The 23511-nt window shown below is 35.2% G+C and overlaps 1 long non-coding RNA gene across 1 annotated transcript; it reads right to left on the reverse strand.

The window, feature by feature from the left end:
* Positions 1–11634: 11634 nt before the first annotated feature.
* On the reverse strand, positions 11635–14151 carry LOC110808785 (uncharacterized). Its single transcript, XR_002538686.2, has 2 exons — positions 13319–14151; positions 11635–11814 (listed from the first exon to the last, which is right to left on the reverse strand). It is a non-coding gene; the product is annotated as an uncharacterized LOC110808785 (long non-coding RNA).
* Between the last annotated feature and the right edge of the window lie 9360 nt (positions 14152–23511).

Here is a 23511-nt window from a genome sequence, read left to right on the forward strand (position 1 = left end):
AGTCTGCCACCTAGGTGGGAGATTGAATTCTCCATCAACCTATATCCAGGGACATAGCCCATTTTCAAGGCCACCTGTAGTATGGGTTATGCTGAACTCCAAGAATTGAATCGTCAGTTAATAACACTACGACAGAAGAGATTTATTAGAGTTAATAATTCTCCATGGGGTGCTATGGTTTTATTTTCCAAGAAGAAGGATGGATCATCCGATTGTGCATTGCCTATAGGGAGCTCAATCAGGTGATAATCAAGAACAAATATCCCTTACCCCACATTAACGACTTATTTGACCAATTACAGGGTGCATCAAGCTTTTCTAAGATTGATCTCAAGTCGGGTTATCACCATTTGAGGGTTAGAGACGAAGATATACCTAAGACGATGTTCCATTAAAGATATGGTCATTTTGAATTCAAGGTCATGCCCTTCGAACTAACCAACGCTCTTGTAGTGTTTATGGACCTCATGAATAGAATTTTCAAGCCTGCACTGAATCATTTTATCATTATTTTCATTAATGACATTCTTATATACTCCAAGGAACACTAAGAACATGCTGGCTATCTAGCTTATGTTTTGAAGAGTCTCAGATGACACAAGTTGTATGCTAAGTTTAGTAAGTACTCTTTCTAGTTGGAATGGATCTCCTTTCTTAGTCATGTTGTCTCGGGTAATGCTATTTTTGTGTACCCCTAAAAAATTGAGGTAGTGATTAGTTGGAGTTAACTAACCAATATTACTGAGGTCTGTAGCTTTTTGGGTTTGGTTGGATATTATCATCATTTAATTGAAGGTTTTTTCTCGCATTGTCGCCAATTTGACCTGCCTCACCAAGAAGGGTGTCGTTTTCTATTGGGATCTTAGCTATGAAAAAAACTTTGTCAAACTCAAGCGTCGACTGACTTCTGTCCCAATACTGATTTTTTCTGATGGTACTGCTCGTCTTTACATTTGTTGTGATACCTCTCGCATTGGTTTGGGATGTATACTTATGCAACATAGTCGGGTAGTAGCCTATGATTTCAAATAATTAAAATCGCATGAACAGAATTACCCCACTTATGATCTTGAGTTGACAGTCATAGTCTTTACTCTCAAGATATGAGACATTATCTGAATGGTCAAACCTTTAAGAGCATCAATCACAAAAGTATGAAGTACTTATTCTCCTAAAGGGAACTCAATATGGGGCAGAGATATTAGATGGAGCTCTTAAAGGACTACGATTACAAGATCCTATATCACTCAAGTAAAAAAATATAATTACCGATACTCTTAGTAGGAAAAACTTGGCTTGTTAGCCTAGATGATGGTTTCGAAATGGAGGATGCTCCAGACAATCCAAGGTCTCCAATTGAACCACTATGGTGAGGGCTCTTATCTTGCTCAAATTTAGATCCAGCCCACTCTCATCCAGAGAAATAGGGAAGCACATTTTACAGATCTTAAGGTAGAGAAACATAAGGATAGGTTGGAATCAAGGGATCAATCTAACTTTGGAATGTTTGATGACGGAAACCTTAGGTTTTAAGATTGATTATGGGTGCCTAATGACCCTAAAACTCAGCTTAGATATTTTGAAGGAAGCTCATGCCTCTGAGTTGGCTATCCACCTTGGTAGCATAAAGATGTATTAGAATTTGAGGCTCCATTTATGATGACCAAGTATGAAGCATGATATAGTTGACTTTTTCTCCAAGTGCCTTACTTGCCAATAGGTCAAGGTGGAACCTCAGAGACCTAGTGGTCTTCTACATTGCCTTCCCATCCGAGAATGAAAATGGGAACCTGTGACCATAGATTTTGTCACCAAGTTATCAGGGTTTAGATTTGCACCCATGCAATTTGGGTCATACTTGACAGATTGATTAAATCAACCTATTTCTTGATAATGAAGACCACATATTTAGTTAGTAAGTTGGCTGGGTTATATGTTCAAGAGATAGTCAGATTCCATAATGTTCCAATTTCAGTGGTGTCTGACAAGGAGCCTCGTTTCATGTCCTGATTTTAGACCAGCTTTTAGGAAGTCTAGGCACTAATCTATCCTTGAGCATTGCTTACCACGCACAAATTGATGGTTAATCTGAAAGGACTATTTAAAAGCTGGAAGATATATTAAGAGCCTATGTACTAAATTTTGGTGGAAGATGGAATAGACACCTACCACTAGTGGAATTTTCTTACAACAATATCTATCACTCCAGAATCGGTATGACTCCTTATGAAGTACTTTATGGTAGGCTTTGCCAATCCCCCAATTATTGGAGTAAAGTTGGGAATAGATGTCTCCTAGGGATAGATCTCATTCAGGAGACGATTGAAAAGATTGCCATCATCTGTAAAAACCTTAACACTGCTTAGAGCCGACAAATTGCAATGTCGATAATCGTAGAAAGGACTTAGAATTTTCTATGGATGATTGTGTTTTCCTCAAGATCTTTCTCTACAAGGGAAACATGTGTTATGGGAAAAGAGAAAAATTAAGTCCTTATTTTGTGGGACCTTTCGAGATACGAGAACATGTTGGCATAGTGGCTTATCGTATTGCTTTACCACCAGAATTAATGGGTCTACACAATGTCGTTCAAGTCTCAATGCTCAAGAAATATGACCATAACCCTTCTCACATCATTCCTCATGGACGACTCCCAATCCACTTGCACATGTCCTATGCAGAGTATCTCATCAAGAGCATTGATCGACAAAAGAAGGTCCTTAGAAATCAGACAATTCACAAGGTCAAGGTTGTTTTGGAATATCACTCCCCCTGAAGAAGCTACTTGAGAACTCGAAGACATGATGTGAGAAAACATCCTAAAATATTTTAAAATTTAAAATTGAGAGGACTAAATTTTTGTAAGGAGGAGAGGATGTGACACTCCTAATCCTAATTGATATTGCACGCATGTGTTTTAAAATTTTGGAATTTATTTTGACAGTTAAAATTTTATATGCATATTTCTAATTTAATATTATTCTAAAAAGGAAATTAAAAACTTAAAATCAAAGGAAAATAAATGAAAAACAAAAGTAGGGGAAAATACTCTAGGGGCAAGCCTCATAGGAAATGGCCTGTGGGTACGTATGCAGATCCCCCATCCAAACGCTCGCACATTTGCGCATCTGTGTGCCCCGCATGCCTGCACGCCTGCGTGCCCTGCTTGCATGGGGAATAGTGCCCACACACCTGCACGCTCGCAAAATTGTGCTTGCATACCCTGAAGGAGCAAAAGCTGGCTTGCCACTACTTCCTCTAGCGCTTGGCTTGCATGCATGCCTCCCCCACCTGGCGGTTGGCCATTTAGGCTGATCAATAGCCTTCTTTTCTAATATGTGATATGAAATATCACGATGCCTTCTCCTTCGGTATTTAAGTTTTCTTTCTCTCCTCTTTCTTTCATTCTTCCCCTCTTCACTCTCCTCTCCTTGTCACCCGAATAGAAGAAGGAAAACGTGAGAGTTTGAGAGAAAAACAAGCAAGCCCAAGAACCCCCAGAAACCACCGCTTCCTTATCTATTATTGGAGGCTTGCCATCGAGCCTTTTCCTCTCTCTATGTGCTCCTTGAATGAACATTAGAGCTGCTATCCTCCCTCGACCTGTGAATTCTTCTATTTCTTTTTAGAAATTGAGACCCGATAGTGTTTGGTAAAGGATTTAGTATTTTTCTTGTGCTTCTATCAATTTTTTATGATTTTTAACCGTTAAAATTTCAAATATACACGATGCATGTTGAGTTGCCTCATATGTGTGTGTTCGGTGTTTGAGAACATGATTTCATCAAATGTATGAGGTTGTTTTTGAAGTATTTTTGATGTTATATTAACTGGTGATTATGATAATGCATGTTTGAAAATGGGGGGGACTACATGAAAATACAAGAGGGAAGGAAGAAAAATTAATTTGGGACCGACTGAGGCACCAAAGTATCAAAGAAATTGCAATGCATATTAATGTCATGTCTGCGTGTGCAAGGGACACTGTCCTGAGTCACTCAAGTGCCACGGTAGGGCCCTCGGCTTGCTGTGTGCGCACATCAGCCGCATGTGGGAACATTGATCTCACCCGGTGTGCCAGCACAACGAGGAGACGTACTGCGTATGCATGTGTGTGCATGTTGTGTGCACGCGTGTGGCCTACCAAGCATGTCCGCATGTCGAGAGTCCTGCACATGAGGGCATTATAGAGTTAACACATGCAGAAGGGCCCCCCTTTACACGCCCCAGTGCAAGGCAGCTTGCTCACAAGCAGTGCGCCATATTGCACGATTATACTTGGCACACCTGTGTGTTAAGCAAGTCGTGGAGGCTATGATCTTCCCCTCACCCATTTGACGAAGGCCGAGAGGGTTCTCAAAAAGGTCTCAACCTACGAAGGGACCTAGCCGCCCAACTTGATTATAGACCCACACAAGGTAAGGGTCAGTTTAGTGGACCCTTACTGGGGTTTGGGTTAGTTTGGTGGACCCCCACCGAGTCTGAGTTAGTTTGGTGGGCCCCCATAGGGTTCAGGTCAATTTAGTGGACCTTTACTGGGTTTGGGTCAGGTTGTGAGACCCTTATCGGGTCGGGTCATTTTAGTAGACCCTTATTGGGTTCAGGTAGGTTAGTGGCCCCATTTAGGCCTAATTTCCGTCAGTGGCCCCCAATTGGGCCCAAGTTTAGTTTTTGGGCCCAAGTTTGGTTATTGGGCCTTAGTGGGTGCAATTTGGCTTGACACAGGGATAGTTTAGGAAATGGGAAACACGAAAGGGTTTAAGAGTAGATCTGATGGATCTAATAGGTCGAAGTGAATTCTACGAAATGTATATTTAGATTTGTGATTCTGTATTATGGTAAAAACAAAGAAAGAATTCAAAATCTGTTTGACTGTTATCACTGAGATGTCTCTGAATATGATTTTTCTCTACTATTGGTGATTCACTCTTTATGAATAGTATTGGCTTTCCCTCTAACAAGAGTGGATTGCGACTAATTGGAGGGATCACAGTGGTGAAGTAATATCGTGGTCATAGTATCTGATCAGACTACTTTTTATTAAATTGAAATGTTTTTACCATTCACAGTGGTAGTCGGGGATCCTTTCTGACCTCTGTTGATATAGGTTCAAACAACTTTGTGCGAAGATCTGTAAACAGTGAAACTAATTCAAATAGCGTGATTGATATGATTAAGACTATTATTTTTGTGTCTGGTTTCCTAGATAGCTTTCCTTAAATTTGATATATTTCTCATTATTTCGTTGTATTGCTTATGATATGTTTATCACTATTCCATCATAGCACTTATGACTTGAGACGTATTTTAAAATGAACTTCTTATAATGGAAGACATAAAGTTTTCAGCAGTCTTTTAAATAAACATAACTGTACTACGAAATTTGATGTGGTCTCTTATGGTAAGTTTTATTGACCATAAAGATAATGGTATTTTCTTAAAATTTAATGCAACGTTTGAAATCTTAGTAGCGTAGTTTAAATACTAATTTTCTTACTAAGTTTTATGGAACTCACCTTAAACTCATCCCCCAAGATGATGTGGAAAGCAAAGACTCGCCTCTCGAACTGTCTCTTGATGCCTACTTGGATCTCTTCTTGGACGCATAGTTGATGAGTGCATTTGGACATTTTGTACTCTGATGAACAATATTTTGTAATGATAGAAATGGCTAGAACAATGTTTGTGAATATGTCTATTAGCCAACTTCTTTGCCTCAGATGTTTATGAACACTCAAAATTTTTGTAAGAGATGAATTTACTTTCGTTGTATATTCCATTTTATGCACTCATATCTATTCTATCATTGGACATCAGACCTAGTTAAAGAGAAGAATGTGTCGTAGGACACGATTCTTGCAAACAGCAGCGCTACCATTCAAACTGAAGTAGTAACTGAACGAATGGCAAAGGAACGCCCCTTGAGGGAGCTAGCAGCACTGCCTACCAACCCGTAGCCCCTCTACATCACTTATCCTGATCTAGACGTACCTTTCAATCTGAAATCTGGCCTAATTCACTTGTTGTCCAAGTTTAGAAGTTTAGAGAATGAAAACCCGTACAAGCACCTCAAAGAATTTCATGTCATGTGCTTAAGCATGAAGCTGCATGGAGTGTCCAAAGAGCACATAAAATAAATTGAGGGCATTCTCCTTTTCCTTAGATGATGCTTCCAAAGAGTGGCTATTTTACCTATCTCCTAGATTAATCATTACTTGGGCAGAGATGGTAAAAGTCTTCCTAGATCGCTTCTTCCCAATGTCTTGAGCAGCCAGTATTAGAAGAGAAATATGTGGAATCCATCAGAGGGATTCCAAAAGCTTACACGATTATTGGGAGAGGTTCAAATGGTTGTGTGCATGCCCACAACATGATATCTCAGAACAATCTATCATTCACTATCTTTATAAAGGATTATTGCCCACATAAAGAAGAATGTTAGAAGTAGCAAGTGGTGGTGCCATAGTGAATAAAATACCTCGAGAAGCTAGAGAATTAATGGCGAAGTGGTAAGGAACTGCTGGAAAATTCCAGCCTTGGGTAAGACTTACAGAAAAGTACATAACCAAAAGTTGTAGTTGACAACAAGACACATAAAACAAACCTAGATCCTACCAGCTAGCACCATTTAAAATCCTTCCAGCTTTTCACAAAGATTTGCACAATTAAGGAAGGAAAAAGAAGAGAAATAGATCCTAGAAACTTTTAGCAAGGTTAAGGTAAACATTCCTTTACTCAATGCAAGTAAAAAGGTACCTCCTCGATATGTCATTTTTAAAAGAGCTGTGCACCAACAAGAAAAGGCTGAGCTATAATGAAAGGGTAAGTGTGGAAAAAAATATTCCAGGTATAATTGAAATAAAACTACCCCCCAAATGCAAAGACCAAGGTATGTTTGCTATTTCTTGTAAGATAGGCACTTTAAAAATAAAGAAAGCCATGTGTGATTTAGGAGCATCAATAAATGTCATGACTTTGTCTATTTATTCAAGGTTAAATGCTAGTCCATTAAAAGAAATAGGTGTTATAATTCAGCTAGCTGATGATAAGTTGTTTATCCTAAAGGAGTTCTGGAGGATATACTTGTCAAAGTTGATAATCTCATTTTTCTTACTGATTTTTATGTGTTAAACATAGAAGATGATAAATCATCTAATCCCTCTGATATTTGCTAGGAAGATATTTCCTTAGTACATCTAAAATGAAGGTAGATGTACAGGATGGTACACTCATTATGGAATTTGATGGCGAAATTATAAAATTTAATGTTTATGATGATATGAATTATTCTAGTGATGTGTTTTGTGTGTATGGTGTTAATACTGTAGATCTTTTTAAGTCAAAAATATTTTGATCTAAGCCACGATGATAAGCTGAACACTGTACTTTCTAATGATTTTAATATGGACAACTTAAAAATTTTAGAAGAAGATCTTGTTGATGAGAAGAATCCACAAGATATGATGTTTGAATTTGAGGCACTTAAACCTCAAAGGAGATGCATTGTGTGTTGACTTTCCTATTTCTAACACAAAATGTCTACCTTCTATTTTGTAGGCACCAAAACTGGAGCTCAAACTATTGCCTGAACATTTGAAATATATGTTCTTGGGAGGATAAGAGACCCTTCCAGTGATAAGTTCTAACAAGCTAAACGCGTTATAAGAAGATAAATTGATTTGAGTGCCTAAAAATTGACAAGTCTAGCCTAAGACATTAAACAAGAGCACTTGATGGGAAACAACCCATCATTTTTCTTCATTCTTTTTCAATTTTCATTATTTGTATTAGTGATTTCAATTTATTTGCAATATTTTCTCTGAGTTAACATGAGTTTTATGGTGATTAGAGTGCAGGGATAGAGAATTTAGGTGCTGGAGTCGAAAAAAGCTAAGCTCTGGAACAGCCGAACAAGCCTTGACTAAACATTGTGTCAGACACTTAAGGCACGATCATGTGTTAGCACTAAAACATTTTTGTGAGGGAAACACGATCATGTGTCTGCCCAACATAGTCATATTGTGTCTACAACAGAAAAACAATGAAATTCCAAGAAAAACACAATCGTGTGTCATCCCCCACATAAGCCTTGCCCAAGGCTTATATTAGTTGGCAACACATTTGGTGGTTCCCAAAATGTGATATTTTCCAATGCACCCCAACTCCAACTCAAGTAACCAGGGGAGTTAATCTATCACTTCATTTTTATTTTTCATTATTTGCATCACATTGAGGGAAATATGTACTTTAAGTGTGGGGGGAAGGCATTTTGCATTATGTATTGTGTATTCTGCATTCTGTATTCTATATCTTAAGTAGCCAGTTTTCCTTTTTGGCATATCATCTTAAGTATTTTGACCTTACCTAATTTTTGCTACATTACACATGCAACTCTAAGAATTTTTTACTCCAACCTTCACAACTGCCTCTCTATTATTTTTAAGCAGCTCAAATGGGATACTTCAAAAGTTTAATTGCACTTATAACACTCTTTTAGGAACTGTAGCTTATTTTTTATCTTTTCACGCTATGAATTGTTATCTTTGATTACATGTTCAACATGACTTGTTTGAGGGTTGCTTATTCAAAAAAAAATTATTTTTTTCTTACTTTTATGTGAATATCAATACTAAGAAAGATCTCTTCTACAACTTGTCCAGAATTATGTGCTTTGAATGAATAAATCAAATTAATTATCATGTGATTAGTGAGATTGAGCATAAAACACACTCACTTTGAAAAACAGTTGGAGTAAAAGTATAAGATGGAGAATAAAATGTACTCACAATGAAAGAAAATGAAAGAGACCACGAATAATAATCTATTCCTCTAGTTAAATGACTACGAGTAATATTAGTAGCCACTTGAAACTGTGACTAACTAAATAACTAGGTGCATTCATCACAAATGTTTGCCATCGCATCAAAAGGTTGGTGACATTTCAAGTAAGTAAAAGGTGCTCAAGTGTTTTTGTTTTTGGCATGAACCAATTGCATGAATCCTTATATTTAGAAAGGTTTGATGGTTGTTCTACTAGATATTGGCTATTCCCTTCAATGAAATTTTTGTATGCTAAATTTGTAAAACTCTCTCATACCGTGTTTAGATGTTGTCAAAGTGGTTATTCATTGATGTGATTCTATGAAACTTAAGCCTACAAATTACTAGTTGATGGTTATTTTTACAACTTGAGGGTTAAGGTATAGTATGCACATTGTGATGAAATGAATGGGAGTAAGTGAGTTGAAGGTGAAGAGATGGAGATTGATGGAGTGTATTGTGTAGTGCTTGAGGACAAACACAAGATAAATGTAGGAGATTTTGTCAGTTCCTTAAGAGGACATCATTATCATTCCCTTTTGGGCTATTAAACTTGATGGTATGCTATCTAATTTGAACTATTTTTTCACTTGTTGTAGGACAAGATATAAGGACGAAATGAGAAAAAATAGCATGAAAAGCAGAAGAGTTCGTGAAAAGAGTCATCAGCACAAAAACAAGCCTTGGGCAAGGCTTGGTCTAGTAGACAGACAACTTAGACTTGGACTAGGCTAAGAGTCGTGCACAACATCATATTTAAATTAAAACGTGTAATTTTCAAACATAAAAAAAGATATTATTCCAGCTAAGATTTGGAGCCGAAAATTAAGCGAAACATATTATGGAAAGCTTAGGATAAGCCAAAAATCAAGGAAAATGATCCTAATCAACAAAGAAAAAAACTCTAGCCCCTTTTTGGTATATAAATTGCGGTAGCGAAGCAGAATCATCATCTCTCTTCTTCCCGATGCTGTACACAGCAACGTCTGCTGCTCCTGTAATTTTTCTTATTCATCTTTCTTTTTCTCTTTACTCTCTAAAAACTCATTTGTGTTAAAAAGTCTATCATGAGAGGCTAGTTTATTTCTTTTTCTTAGTTGATAGATCTAAAAACTCTAACAATGTATTTGTGAGATCTAATTGAATTAATTTGAGTTTTATTTCAGAGCTGGTATTTATTTACTTCCTGCACCTATATATATTTGTTGTTTTGAATCTGTTTGAACATGGTTCGTCATACGTAAAGAGAAACCGCAAGCAACTAGTTGAACTCCTCAAATTCGTAATTGTTTGAGTAGTTCTGGCACCAAGTAGTGATCAGTGCCGCATTGAGAAGGTAAGTAATCTAGTTGACCGGTTCACGTAGATGAATCTAGCAATTTGAATAAGGTCTTTCTAGCTCTCAAGACCATTGACAAGTTAAATCTTATGTACGTTACCAAGACTGCTTAGCAGCGAAGAACCAACTGACGAACATTTGTTGGTTGGTTTAGGAATAAGGATTGGTCGTCAGAACATTTTTGATAACTTTAACTGATTTACCATATTTTGGGTAAAACAAGTCATTGCATCTATGATCAACTACGTTATTAGAGTTAGCTATTTCGTTTACTAGGAATCCTTCTTATAATTAATTTAGTTTCTAACTTACAACCAAGGGTTTAGTTTATATTACTTTGTTTATTTCTTATTTCATATTTTGCATTGATATTTAATCTATAAAAACTTCCTTTTATTTGTTTTTTATTTGTTGGTCAAAAAAGAAAATTGGTTTTCAATTTCCTGCGGATTCGACCCTTCTTACTACTACTACAATATTATTTTATTGGTTAGTTAGAAATTTATTTTTGGTGGGTTCGACATCCATCACAACCCCAATTTGGTGGTTATAAATGCTTGAACACCATTTCTAACTAGTTGAACTAACAAAAATGCTAAACATACAGTAGCCTTACATATTTACGTACGTAATTTGTAAGAGAATAATTAATTTAAAGTAAGGTACATGCAACATTTTTTTTAATAGAAGTTATTTATAAATAACCTATCATTTTATTTCTACCTTACCATACAAAACAAATCAAAAGCTCAGAGGTTTCCTTCAAGTCTTCCATGGTCCTGAAGCTAATCCTAATCTCTCCCGCTTTGAAATATACTATGGTGGAATTTAATGAATTCCACATGCTCAGTAAGGACAATTAACCTCCTATGCCTTAGGCATACAACATTGAACACATTCAATAACGTGACAATGTAATTATTAAAAGAAATTACAACTATATATGAAGGAAATTTTTTTAATTATCATTTTAATTTCAAAATTATTTTATTGATGTCCTTATTATTCCTTATCTTACCCTTTAAATATTTTCCTAAAGTGTCATACCAATTAATTAATGAACCTCTTTGGATTGTTTTTCTTTTTACTTAGTATCTCTACTAAATTACTCCTTTATCCACACTTATGTATAATGTTTACTCTTTATTATCTATATTTTATCTTAACCAAATTACATCTAAGGTACCAAAGTCACCCTATACATAATTCTAAATTTTTAAATAATTCACAGAGTAAATTTTTACATACACAAAATTCAATCAAATTCGTATCAGATCAAATTCATGTCTAATCAAAATCATACCAAATCAAAGTTGTATCAAATAAAAATCACATCAAATTTGCATCTTCTTTCATTTTCGTAATTTATTAAGGTTTTAATCACGTGGTGTAATTTTTAACTGGTGGTAACGTCCCGACTTCTCAGAGAAGGAAACGCTACTACACGTATAACATTCACCTATAATGTAGCAACCTGATAAAAATTCAAAACCATTTCATCCCTCGTAAAAAATTACAATACATAAAGTTCTATACAATCTCTTAACAATCATTATTTTGTTTCTATTCTATTTTTACAATCCAAAATGACTAAACTATGAGATTTCTTCAAAGTCTCCTATTCGGTCTTGAACTTGATTTAAACCTTTCTTAACCTGTAATGATTATGGAAATTTGGGGTGAGGATTCCACTACCTCAGCAAGAAAACGGGCAGTGCCCATAACGAAGATATGAAACAAACATTCATACATATAAAATAATGTAAATTTTATTAAAGTAAATTTTGATTTGAAAGATAATCATACTCATCATTATTACTGAAAAATAATTAAAAGCATCATTTTTTCCATTTCCCATTCTAAACATATCTTTTAATTCCTACATATCTGAAGTACCACTTATAATGCATATGTTGATTTTGCACAAACTTACACTTTTACTATTACTTATCAGTACACATTGATTTCACAAACACTTGCACCTACCACAGTTTTTCTATTGCACGTGTTAGAACATAGATACATTTACACTTCTCATGGCATCCTCATACCACATTTGGTATGAGTAACCCATTCGCATCTCCATACCTTTTTTGATATGAGTACCACTAAATATGTTCACGTGGTCATCCCCATACCTCATCTGGTATGAGTACAACTCAATAAATCACATAGGCAACCACATACCCCGTCTGGTATGTGTACCATTAAACATATCACATGGGCATCCCAATACCTCTTATAGAAAGAGTACTTCACTCAACGTATCACATGGGTGTCTTTGTACCCATTCGATATGAGAACCAATAATTAGATCACACGGGCATCCTCATACCCCACCTGATATGAGTACTTTACCAGCATCCCTATATCCCGTTCAGTATGAATACTAATAAATAGATCATGGTTCACATTATTTATAAATATATATACAGTTGCTAATATTTAAATGTTCATATTTCACATTAAATACATATATATGTATATGCAGATGTTCAATATGAGTATATGCAGATGTTCAATATGAATATATGCAGAACGAGCATGTGCTTGAATATTCTTTACACGTACACCCACATCCTGCACACATATATATCCATTTGCTTCCAAACTAACCCTTATTTGTGATACGCACACTCAGTCTTGTGTATATATATTTGCAACACACATAACAATATATCAACATAGATTACACACATACAAGAACACTCATATCTAGATATACATCCTCACTATACATATACACACATTCACATTATATTGGCACCTAAATCCATACATATATATATGTAAAAATACAACAGTCATACAGTCGACATACAAGTGATAATTTTCCTTTTTGGGAAAAGAAACACCAAAGCAAAACTTGAAGTAATGTGTTAAATTGTAATTATTCATTTTAAAATTAATAAACCATCTTATAAAAATATAAAATCTCCAAATGAAAACTGACTCAACTCTTACTTGAATCTCAAACAAAAAGGAATCGAAATTATGACAGATTCGACTTTCACCATGTTTAACTTCTTTCTAGTTTTTTACTCTCTATTTCTTAAAATTTTGCATACATACTACTAAGGTTTTGATTTAAAAGAAAAATAATCAAATATAAGGTGGAAGAAGATTTATTCAAACCAGCATCAGATTCAGACTCTAGACCTGAAGAAGTGCGGTTTTGGTTTGCCTCATTTGCAGCTCCTTCACCACTGGACTAACTGCCCTCACACAGTAGTCATCCGTTCGGGTCACCTTCCCTCACTTTTCCCATTCGTCACGCCGTTAAGCTCTTCTTCTTTTTTTTCTCTTTTTTTCTTCTTATTTTCTTAGATTGCGACCATTCTTCTCTCTCACTACCCAATGACCTCTCTCTCTCTCTCTTTATCTCTCTCCTCACACGACCATTCTCTTCTTCCCCATAAATCTACAACACTCCTATGATACCGTGCGCCTCCTCCGCTCACAACTATCGATTTCCCTCCTTCTCTTTATCGTTAAGAATCAAAATACTCCCTGCACTTCACTATTTTCACAGCGGCAGCAGTCTTCCCCTTTTTTGTGCTAACCTAACCCTATCCTCTCTGTGTTGCAGGTGAAGAAGAGGAAATAGTAGACTATCATCCTTGAAGCTAGGAATTGGGCCAATGGGCTTGGGTCTTAGCAAGGTGAAAATTGGGTTGGGCGAATAAAAGGTAATTGGGTTAGCTGGGTGTTACACTGTTACCATTGAGGTCACAAAGCATCCTCACTACATTGATAGGCCGAATACACTTTAACTCAGACAAAATGATTATACCAGTACTTCCCTAGGCAACCCTGATCCAAACGAAAACATGCATACCTATCCATGTTTGGAGTAGGTCCAAATCATCCATCTATGTGTGGGGTTCACCAACATGCCGAATTTTAGTCATACATGTTAAATAAATTTTCTTAACGTCTTATTCACACACTGACACATTTTTTTCATAATTTACTCTACATATTATTTTCATTTTCACTTTTATTAGAATTTCCATCACACAATATTTTTTTACATCACTATCAATGAGAGGCAAAAGAGATCCTCCTCACTGGATATGTTGAAATACACATAAATCATATAAAATGGTCACAATAGTACTTTGCTAGCCAACCCTAATCAAAAGCATACATACCTATCCATGTTTGTAGTAGATTCAAAAAATCCACCCATGAGTGGGGTTCACCAACCCGCCGAATTTCAGCAACACACGCACCCTTCCCTCCTTGATTCACAACTAAAAGAGTTATTTTGATGTCTTATTAATATTTTTAAATTCTCCATTCACACTCATGTTTTTTAATCATTTGGATATCGTATATCGTATATTTGATTTATTTAATTCTCTTCCTATTTGTCTTACTAATCCTTCTTATTAATTTAATTTCTTACTCGTATTTACTTAACTTTTCATTTATCATTTTTCTTACAAAATTTCTTAATTCTACTTTACTTGTGTACTCATTTCATTACTTACTCTTCCTAGTCCTTAAATGCTCCCAAACAAAAAATGATGTGATCCTAGAAAGCCTAAAATTAATTCCGAAGATGCAATCTCGCTTCAAGGATGAGCTCTGTGGAAATCTGAACTCCTATGGAACCTACGAGTCCGCAATAGCATGAGGTCTTACGTATTTAGCACAAAAAACATGCACACACTAGTGCAATTGATTATTCTAGAGCAGGCCTTGTCTCGAACATGAAAGTAAATTCTAGTTTCCTAAATAGAAACACCTAGAACTAAAAAGTAATTTAATCCCTGACTACTATTCTGATTGGGATTATTCTAGGAAATAGGGCAAGTTTGTCCAAAGGAAGCTCAAGGCCCAAGTGGTGACCCATAGCCTTAGAGAAATTACAAGGCAAGAAAAAAGGACTAGTTTTGGCCAAACCCGAAAAGACTTCAAGGTCTTGTGGCCAAGATGGGTCATGGCCCAAGGTTACTGCACCAAAGGGAAGCAGATTGGATCGTCTTGCACCTATGGGTAGCCACAACCAAGGAAGAGGCCCAACGCGCACCAAGCATACGTAGCCCACAAGCATGCATGTGTGCAGGCAGCAAGGCCCACGCCCAATAAGGATGTAAGCATGTAGCCCAAGCCTATGCAACAGTAGCTACGTGATCCAAGCCTAACCAGAGTGGCCCGCGCGACCCAGGCCCAATCCGAGCAGCGCAAAAGCAGCTCGTGCAGCTTGCCTCTCCTGAATCCTTTCATATTTAGATTTTTCTCACTTTTCTTATTTCTACAAGGTTTCCAAGCTGCAACAACTTCTATAAATTAAACCCATGTGATTAATATGCTTAAATTTAAGAAAGAACTCTATTCGAGGTAGAAGTCCAAAGAAGATAAAGATCCTTAAAGATTTGGGAGAATGAGTCTATTAATTTATTAATATTTTAATGTTAAGCCTCATCAATCGAATTAATTAATTATTATTTTAGGATAAGGATAAGAATTAGAATATTTTATTATTTAAATATTTATTTTCTAGTTAATTTAATTCTTAGAGTTTGGATAGGAATCCTAAGTCCTATTCCAAGTAAAAGTAGTAAATAAAAGCATATATAAAAGCATTAGCCAAGCATTATAAACACTCAACTTTGAGAATGATTAAATTAAAGCTTTGAGCTTTTCTTTGAATTAGCTTTGTGCTAATTTTTCTCTTCATGTTCTTTGAAGCTAGGTGTGCTTCCTAAAGCATTGATTGAGTCGAGGAGTTGGGATTGCCTTATTGGGTAAGTCTGTAGCATCTTTCTTTTCATTGTTTTTGTTTTTTAGTTTTTATTTTTGCATTCTTTTTAAAATTGTAGATTTAATTAGAGGGAGGGGTTTAACGAGGCATTTAAGTTTCGATATTGCATGCGTTTGAGTTGAGGTTTCGGGAGTCAAAACAATCTTTCTCATACCCTTCGTATCAAATGGTATCAGAGCTTAGGCTCCTAGTGAACATATTTATCTTAATTACTTAAGCATTATTGTAACTTAATTAACATTCAATTTTATTTTGAATTGTTAATTCATATTACATCTTGCTTAATTTCATAATCATCCATCTAATTCAAGTGGTTTTGTTTTAGTATGGTTAAAAAATTACAAAACTAAAAAAAAATCCAAAACAATATTCCAATTGCACACCATAAGGCAATTGGAACGTTGTTGCATTCTTGTATTCAAAAGAAGAGTAACCACGTACTACTGTGACTTGAAAATCTTTATAGAGTCAATGGTAAAATACCTCACCTAGTAGGTGCACGTGAAAACTTTTTGTTTTCATTATACTGCCTCATTCACTTGCATAAATGCAAAGAGGAAGAATAGCTCACCCACTATAAATGAAAACTTTTTTTAATTCACACTTAATTGATGTTTTGCATCTCAAAATTTTGGCTTGAAGTTACATAAAGAAACTTGATTATTCGTAGAGCACAGTCGGTATTGGGTAGTATTAAGATACACTTTCCAATTATATCTAGCGGGATTGATTGGATCCCTACGCTATCTGTCTATCATGTTTTCTTTATGATCTACATTTTCATTATTCATCGTGCATTTATTCCGTTGCATATCTAAGTAACTGATCATTCCTAGTTACTTAGCATAAAAATAAAAGCACATAATTCCTTCTTCTGTGTGTTTGTTCATGAGCTTTTGTAGAAATCAGATGCCCTTAGGATTCTTGTGTTATAAAGACTAACGTGCAGGTCTTGATCTAAGTGAATCTAAATCTAAATGCTCAACTGGACAAAATAAGCTATAATTTGAAAGATTGTGAGGTAAACTCGAACGAAGGTAAGGGAGAGTTATCTGCTTTCATTAACCTTTCCTTGTAGGAATCTTTCATAATGAGTTTTTGTGATGAACTTGTCAAACTCCAATATCTATTTGATGAATGGAAGGACCTAATACGAGAAGCATTAAGTGAAGAGATTGTCCATACATATAATAATGTGATGGAGAACCTTCCTATTCAACAAAAGATTCAAGCTCCCGTAGAGATCGAGGACCCTATCACAAAAGATATAAAAGAAGGAAAAGAAGCCAACCACCAAGATAATTCGTGTGTAGTTGCTAAGTCTTTTATCTTCAATAATGATTTCTTGCATGATCTAGGAGGAAGTGTCGATCTAGTTGAGAATTAAATCAATGAGGAACTCAACGAGCCAAGTAAGTATAATGAGCTTTTTATTGTTATCACAAATATTTTCCTCTGTGATGAAGGTCAAGATTCGAGGACAAATCTCTTTCAAGAAGGCGCAGATGATGTGTCCTACAAAGTCTAAAATTAGTTTCGAAGATGCAATCTCACTTCAAGGATGAGCCCCATGGAAATTCGAACTCTTACAAAATAATTTCCCATGAGTTTGCCATAGCACGGGGTCTCGAGCATGTTGCACAACAAACATGCACACGCTAGTGCATTAGATTATTCTAAAACAAACCCTGTCTTGAATTGGAAAGTAAATTCCAGTTTTCTAGATGGAAATACCCAGAACACAAAAGTAATTCAATCGCTGACTGCTACCCTAATTGGGGTTATTCTAAGAAATGGGGCAAGTTTACCCAAAAGAAACTCAAAACCCAAGTGGTGACACATGAGCTTGGAGAAATTACAAGGCAAGAAGAAAGGCCTACTTTTGGCCCAATTTGAGAAGGCTTCAAGGCCTTATGGCCAAGATGGGTCATGGCCTAAGGTTGTTGCACTAAAAGGAAGCAGATTGGATCATGTTGCACCCATGGGCAGGCCACACCTGAGGAAGAGGCCCAGCGCACACCAAGCATGGGTAGCCCATATGTGTGCATGTGCATAGACAGCAAGGCCAATGTCCAGTAGGGGCGCACGAGTGCGTCCAGGCCCATGCAACACCAGCCATGTGATCCAGGTCTAACTTGAGCAGCTCGCGCGACCTAGGCACAACCCGAGCAGCCCAAAGGCAGCTAGTGCGGCTTGCTTCCCCTAAAATTTTTTAGATTTAGATTTTCTCACTTTTCCTATTTTTACAAGGTTTTTAAGCTGCAACAACTTCTTTAAATTAATCCCATGTGATTAATATACTTAAAGTGAAAAAGGAACTCTATTCAAAGTAGAAGTCTAAGGAAGATAAAGATCCTTGAAGATCTGGGAGAAAGAGTCTATTAATTTATTAATATTTTAATATTAAATCTTATCCATATGATTTATTAATTATTATTTTAGAATAATTATAAGAATTAGAATATTTTATTGTTTAAGTATTTGTTTTCTAGTTAATTTAATTCCTAGAGTTTGGATAGGAATCTTAAGTCCTATTCTAAGTAGAAGTAGTAAATAAAAGTCTTTGTAAAGGCTTTAGCTCAAGCATTATAAACACACAACTTTGAGCTTTTCTTTGAATTAGCTTTGTGCTAATTTTTTTCTTCAAGTTCTTCAAAATCTGTGTGCTTCCTTAAGTCTTAATTGAGCGGAGGAGTTGGGAAAGACTTATCAGGTAAGTTCGTGGCATTTTCTTTTTCTCATTTTTATGCCCTAATTTTTGTTTTTATATTTCTTTTAGGATTGTAAATTCAATTAGAGGGAGAGGTTTAATTAGACAATTAAATTTCGATATTGCATGTGTTTATGTTGAGATTCCGGGAGTCAAAACGATCCTTCTCATACCCTTCCGCATCAAAAAACCTTATTACGTTTCAATAATAATTTGTCATCCTTATTCAACTTATTATATCCCTCCTTAGCTTTTTTTTAATCATTGTAACCATAAGTAATTATATATTTTAATGTTATCAAAATTAATTAATTCTATTCATATTCGTTTTACTAAATTCTTTCATACTGAGCATTTTCATTTCCTTTAGTGTTTGTTTTGGGTTTTCTAAAAAAATTATTTCTACCAAATTAATATCATTCAATTTAATGTTTTTTATTTCCTTTTATCTAACTCTCCCTAAATATCACCATTGTTTTAACATTTTATTTAATTCTATTACCCATTTAAAACATGTTATTTTCATATAATCTCTTATCACTCATTTTTAGCTTATTTTCATTTACAATAATTTAATTATCATGCATAATAAAACCAATTCTTAAATCAATTATTTTGATCATTCCACCCTTCTTTTTGATCTAATTACCATGTATGCTAATTAATCCAAGTTCTCAAATTAGTCAAATCTGTATCCCTCTTTACCTTGTCTTTTCACGAGTTTATAATTTTTATTATAACTTATTTTAATGTATTTTCATTTGTCTCTTTCGCACATTTGCTCAATTTTATTCAAACCTCTAATTATTTTCATGTAATTTCTCCTATTCTTGTCAAGCAAATCCATTCACACTATGACAATACAAGGGCAAGCATAATTCAATTCACATGCAAAAAAGTAAAACATGCAAGCCAAAATCACACTCATGCAAACAACGTACAAACGGAGAAGGAAAAATCTTTGGAAATCATCAAGCACGAACCCTATCCCATTAGACACACTTCCTGGACAATGTTCAAGCCCCATTCTCGATCGGGTCCTTCACTCACCTACATCAACTTCTATCTCAATTTTGGGCTAGTAAAACATTACTAAATTCCTAACATTTACTAAAAGTCCAAGGGGAACCAGAAATATTTACAAAATTTTCCGAGTAAATCTTCCACCAAATCGCGCTTATACGTAAAGAAATCACTCAAAAATAACCAAAGACGTTCGATTTCTCGCGTGCTAATGATTTTCCCGTCCGCTCTGAATCTAGGATAGACGTTTTTAAGTCCTGAAATCACATGCAATTTAGAATGCATAACCCTTAAAATGAACTAAAGGTGTTGGCTTCAAAAATAACTTACTGGTGCTGCTCGAGTTCTAGTTCCTTTTCACTTTCAACGAACTTTAGGGATTTGGAAGTTGGGTTTTTTTAATCTAAAATGCTAAGGGATTATTAGAACGGTCAACAAATGAATAACATCTAAAAGGAAACACAAAATCACATGTTAAAATTAATTCCCATCGCTTCCTTACTGCAAAGTTGAGTGCCCATCTTCCCCGCGACAACTTTTTCTGCTTCCATGTGGCCGACCATTTTCGATTGTCCAATCAAGGAGATTGCCTCCCACAACCGATTACCACTCTTCTTCTCCTTCTTCTTCTTCTTCTCGGTCACTGTCGCTCTCTTTCTCTTCCTCTCTCTGCGCTCGTAGCTAGCATTTACCTTCTCTCTCTCTCCTTTTGCTGCAGCAGATCCCTCCATCAACTCTTCCCCTTTCAAAAATTAAAGGAAGACGATTATGGTTCCTTATGTACCTTTAATACAAATTCAAGCTTTTTATCCCAAAATCTGGGCCGTTGGATTAAAGAGGGTCATTTTTGTCATTTAATATTTGAAAAATCGATCCTAACCGTCCAATCTTGCTTTCTTAAATCATGGTCGTTCGATCTAGGGCTTTATTAAGGTTATTTTTGTCATTTTACACTTCTTCATATCTCAGCTCTTAGATCTAGATTAGGTAATCTAGGCCATCAGTCAGATTTTTTAATTGGGACCATTTGTTTGTTTAGGCAAGAAGCAAATCTGGTCGTTCGTTTGATTTTTAGAGAGCATCAAATCTAAGTCATCTGATCGGTTTCGCGAATGTGTGAGCATCCGACATGGTCCACATTTAAAAAATTACAAAATGATCCCAAGCGCACAAAATCCTTTTATTTAGGGCCCCGACATGTTTTTAAAAATTTAAAAAAGGTCCCAAATATCCGAATTTCTTTCGAGTCTTTAAACCCTTAATTTAATCATCTTTGAGTTTAAACTTTATTTTTAAATTTCTTTGGCTTTCTTTAATTCTCAAAATACCAATAATTTCAAAATCTTATATTTAAAAAATGTATTTCTAATTAATTTCTCACCTATAATTTTACAAATTCATTGAATTAAGTCCTCCGAAAAATTTCTAATTCATTATGATACCCTTCCTTTTCCTAATTCCTACCAAAAATATCTTCAAAACATGTGTACAAAGTTTGAGACGTTACAACTTTCACCCTCTTTAAAAATTTGATCCTCCAAATTGCACTTGTATAATTTTGAAAATTTCTTCACTTAACCTAATGGGGTCATTGAAATCTTTCCACTTAGTGGAATTATTTTAAGACTAAAATCTCTTGTTCTTAACTCTAATCAATAAGCGTATAATTTTCTAAAGGTGGGTCTCTCAAATTTAAAAAATTTTAGTACTTAAGGTTTATTAATTGTGGCATCTCAATACTTGGTGGGGATAAAAAGGAGTCTGATAACAGAACATATACGAGTGCATAAAAATAAACAAATATATATATGCAGCGCAAAATATCATCATTTACAAAAATTTGAGTTTTAAATTTTACATATGAGGCTAAGAAGATGGCTAGCAAAATACATATATACACAAAAGTTTATTAAGAGCCACTTCTTCCATTACAAGAGTGTTTCATTAGAGTGTGAATAGATAATGCACTCGAAATCCTCCTAAAGATACAAGAACGCATCCAAATAAGCTTCAATGCGCAACTCACTGAGTGAATCATTAGTTCCATCATCTGAACGGAGACATAGATTGAGGTGAGTTCCAAATAACTCAATAAGGGAAATAATATCTAAAGTACATTACCAAGGTTTTCAAAGATTATTTATATTCAAAGCATATCATTATCATATAAACAAGTGACTTACCTCTTGGACTTGTCGCAAAACATGTTCATTTGAAATATTGAGAAAATATTTAATTTTTTAAAAAACTAAATTAGAAACATCAGTATTTATATCATAACGGAAAGTAAAGATAGAGTAGTGTAACATAAAAGAGTCAATGGTGCAATGAAGCAATATAATAGAAACTAGTTATACCAACTAAAAGCATGGTAATGTTATAATGGAAGAGTGAGAAACATATTCATTTCAAGAAAAACTACTAAAGCATGGGAAGTCAATCAACTATTCTAGCCATGTCATCAAGTGGTAAAATTTTATTTATGTCTTTTACAGGTCTTCACATAAAAGATGTTCTAACTTATATCAGCTGAGGGCAGAAGGGATCCCCAACTACCACTATGAATGGGCAAACAAATTCATTTCAATATTTGATATTTTAGAAATAAACTAATAGCAACGATCATACTTCACCATTGTGGCCTCTACAGATAAGATAAGACTAATAATAACCGCGATCGTGCTTTACCACTGTGGTCCTTACAGATTAATTGCGAATCCACTCTCGTCAAAGAAAATACTAGTACCATCACAGGGAGTGGTTCACCAATAGATTCAGATATAGAAACAGATGCAGAAACAGAAACTCCTCAGTGATAACGGTCAAACAAAATTTCAATTCTCTCATCTTTCTTTACTAATTTCGATCCACAGATAATCATGATTCCAGACCATGGTGGGAGATCAACATATCCCAACCTAAGTAGGCCTTTATACCTAGAATTGGCCATCGGGTCATCTTCTCTAACTGAGACTTAATAGAACAACTCTTTCCACTATCACTAAAGGGTAAAGTAGAAGGCCAAATCCGCACATATATCAAGTGTTATGAAATGTTCGATTAAATATGCATTTTCATTTTTAAGGAAAACTACAAACACATATATATTCACTCGTATCATGTAGTCGATGAACAATGTTTAATTTCATGCATAAAGACAAATCAACATTCGCAAATTAATTATCTAGAAATTCGTTTAGAAATGTATGAGAAAATACTTGAGAAATCTCTTACCAAAACCTTTAAGCTTTTCGAAGTCCTAACGGAAAAGATGGAAATATTACTTAATGACTTATAAACCATACGAAGGAAATTTGAACTCCCTGTCTCTCTCACAAATTTTCCCTAAATTCTTTCTATAATATGAGGAAGAAGAAATGTGTGAAGTGAAAAGGGAACAGGTGGGCCTTTTAAATAGATTTTCCATGCGAACGCCATAAGATTGCTTGGGCAATCAGTGGCTGCTGGTCGACCACTACATAAAATTTGCATTCACGCCCGAATGGGCTAACATGATAGATAAACTAGTAGGCATGCTCGCGCACTGTCATGTCCGCAACGTGACAACCCCGCGTGTGCAGCTGACACGCTCATCGGCTTACGGGCCTTTCTCATGGGTTTGTGGAGTTTTTTCGCACTGATTTTTTCGTTTTATGTTTTTTTTTTATTTTTCCTAAAAATTTCAGAATAATTTAGTACAAAATAATAATAATAAATAAAAATAATAATTTTGAAAATTAAAAATTAAGATAAGGTCAAGCGTAATAAAATTCTAAATACCGACTAAAATTTAAAATTAACGTCAAAGGCCGTAATGCACTAAAATATGAAGTATAAAAAAAGGGC

Source organism: Carica papaya, chromosome 3 (assembly GCF_054855325.1).
Source record: "Carica papaya isolate Zhongbai chromosome 3, ASM5485532v1, whole genome shotgun sequence".
Classification (NCBI taxonomy): Eukaryota; Viridiplantae; Streptophyta; class Magnoliopsida; order Brassicales; family Caricaceae; genus Carica; species Carica papaya.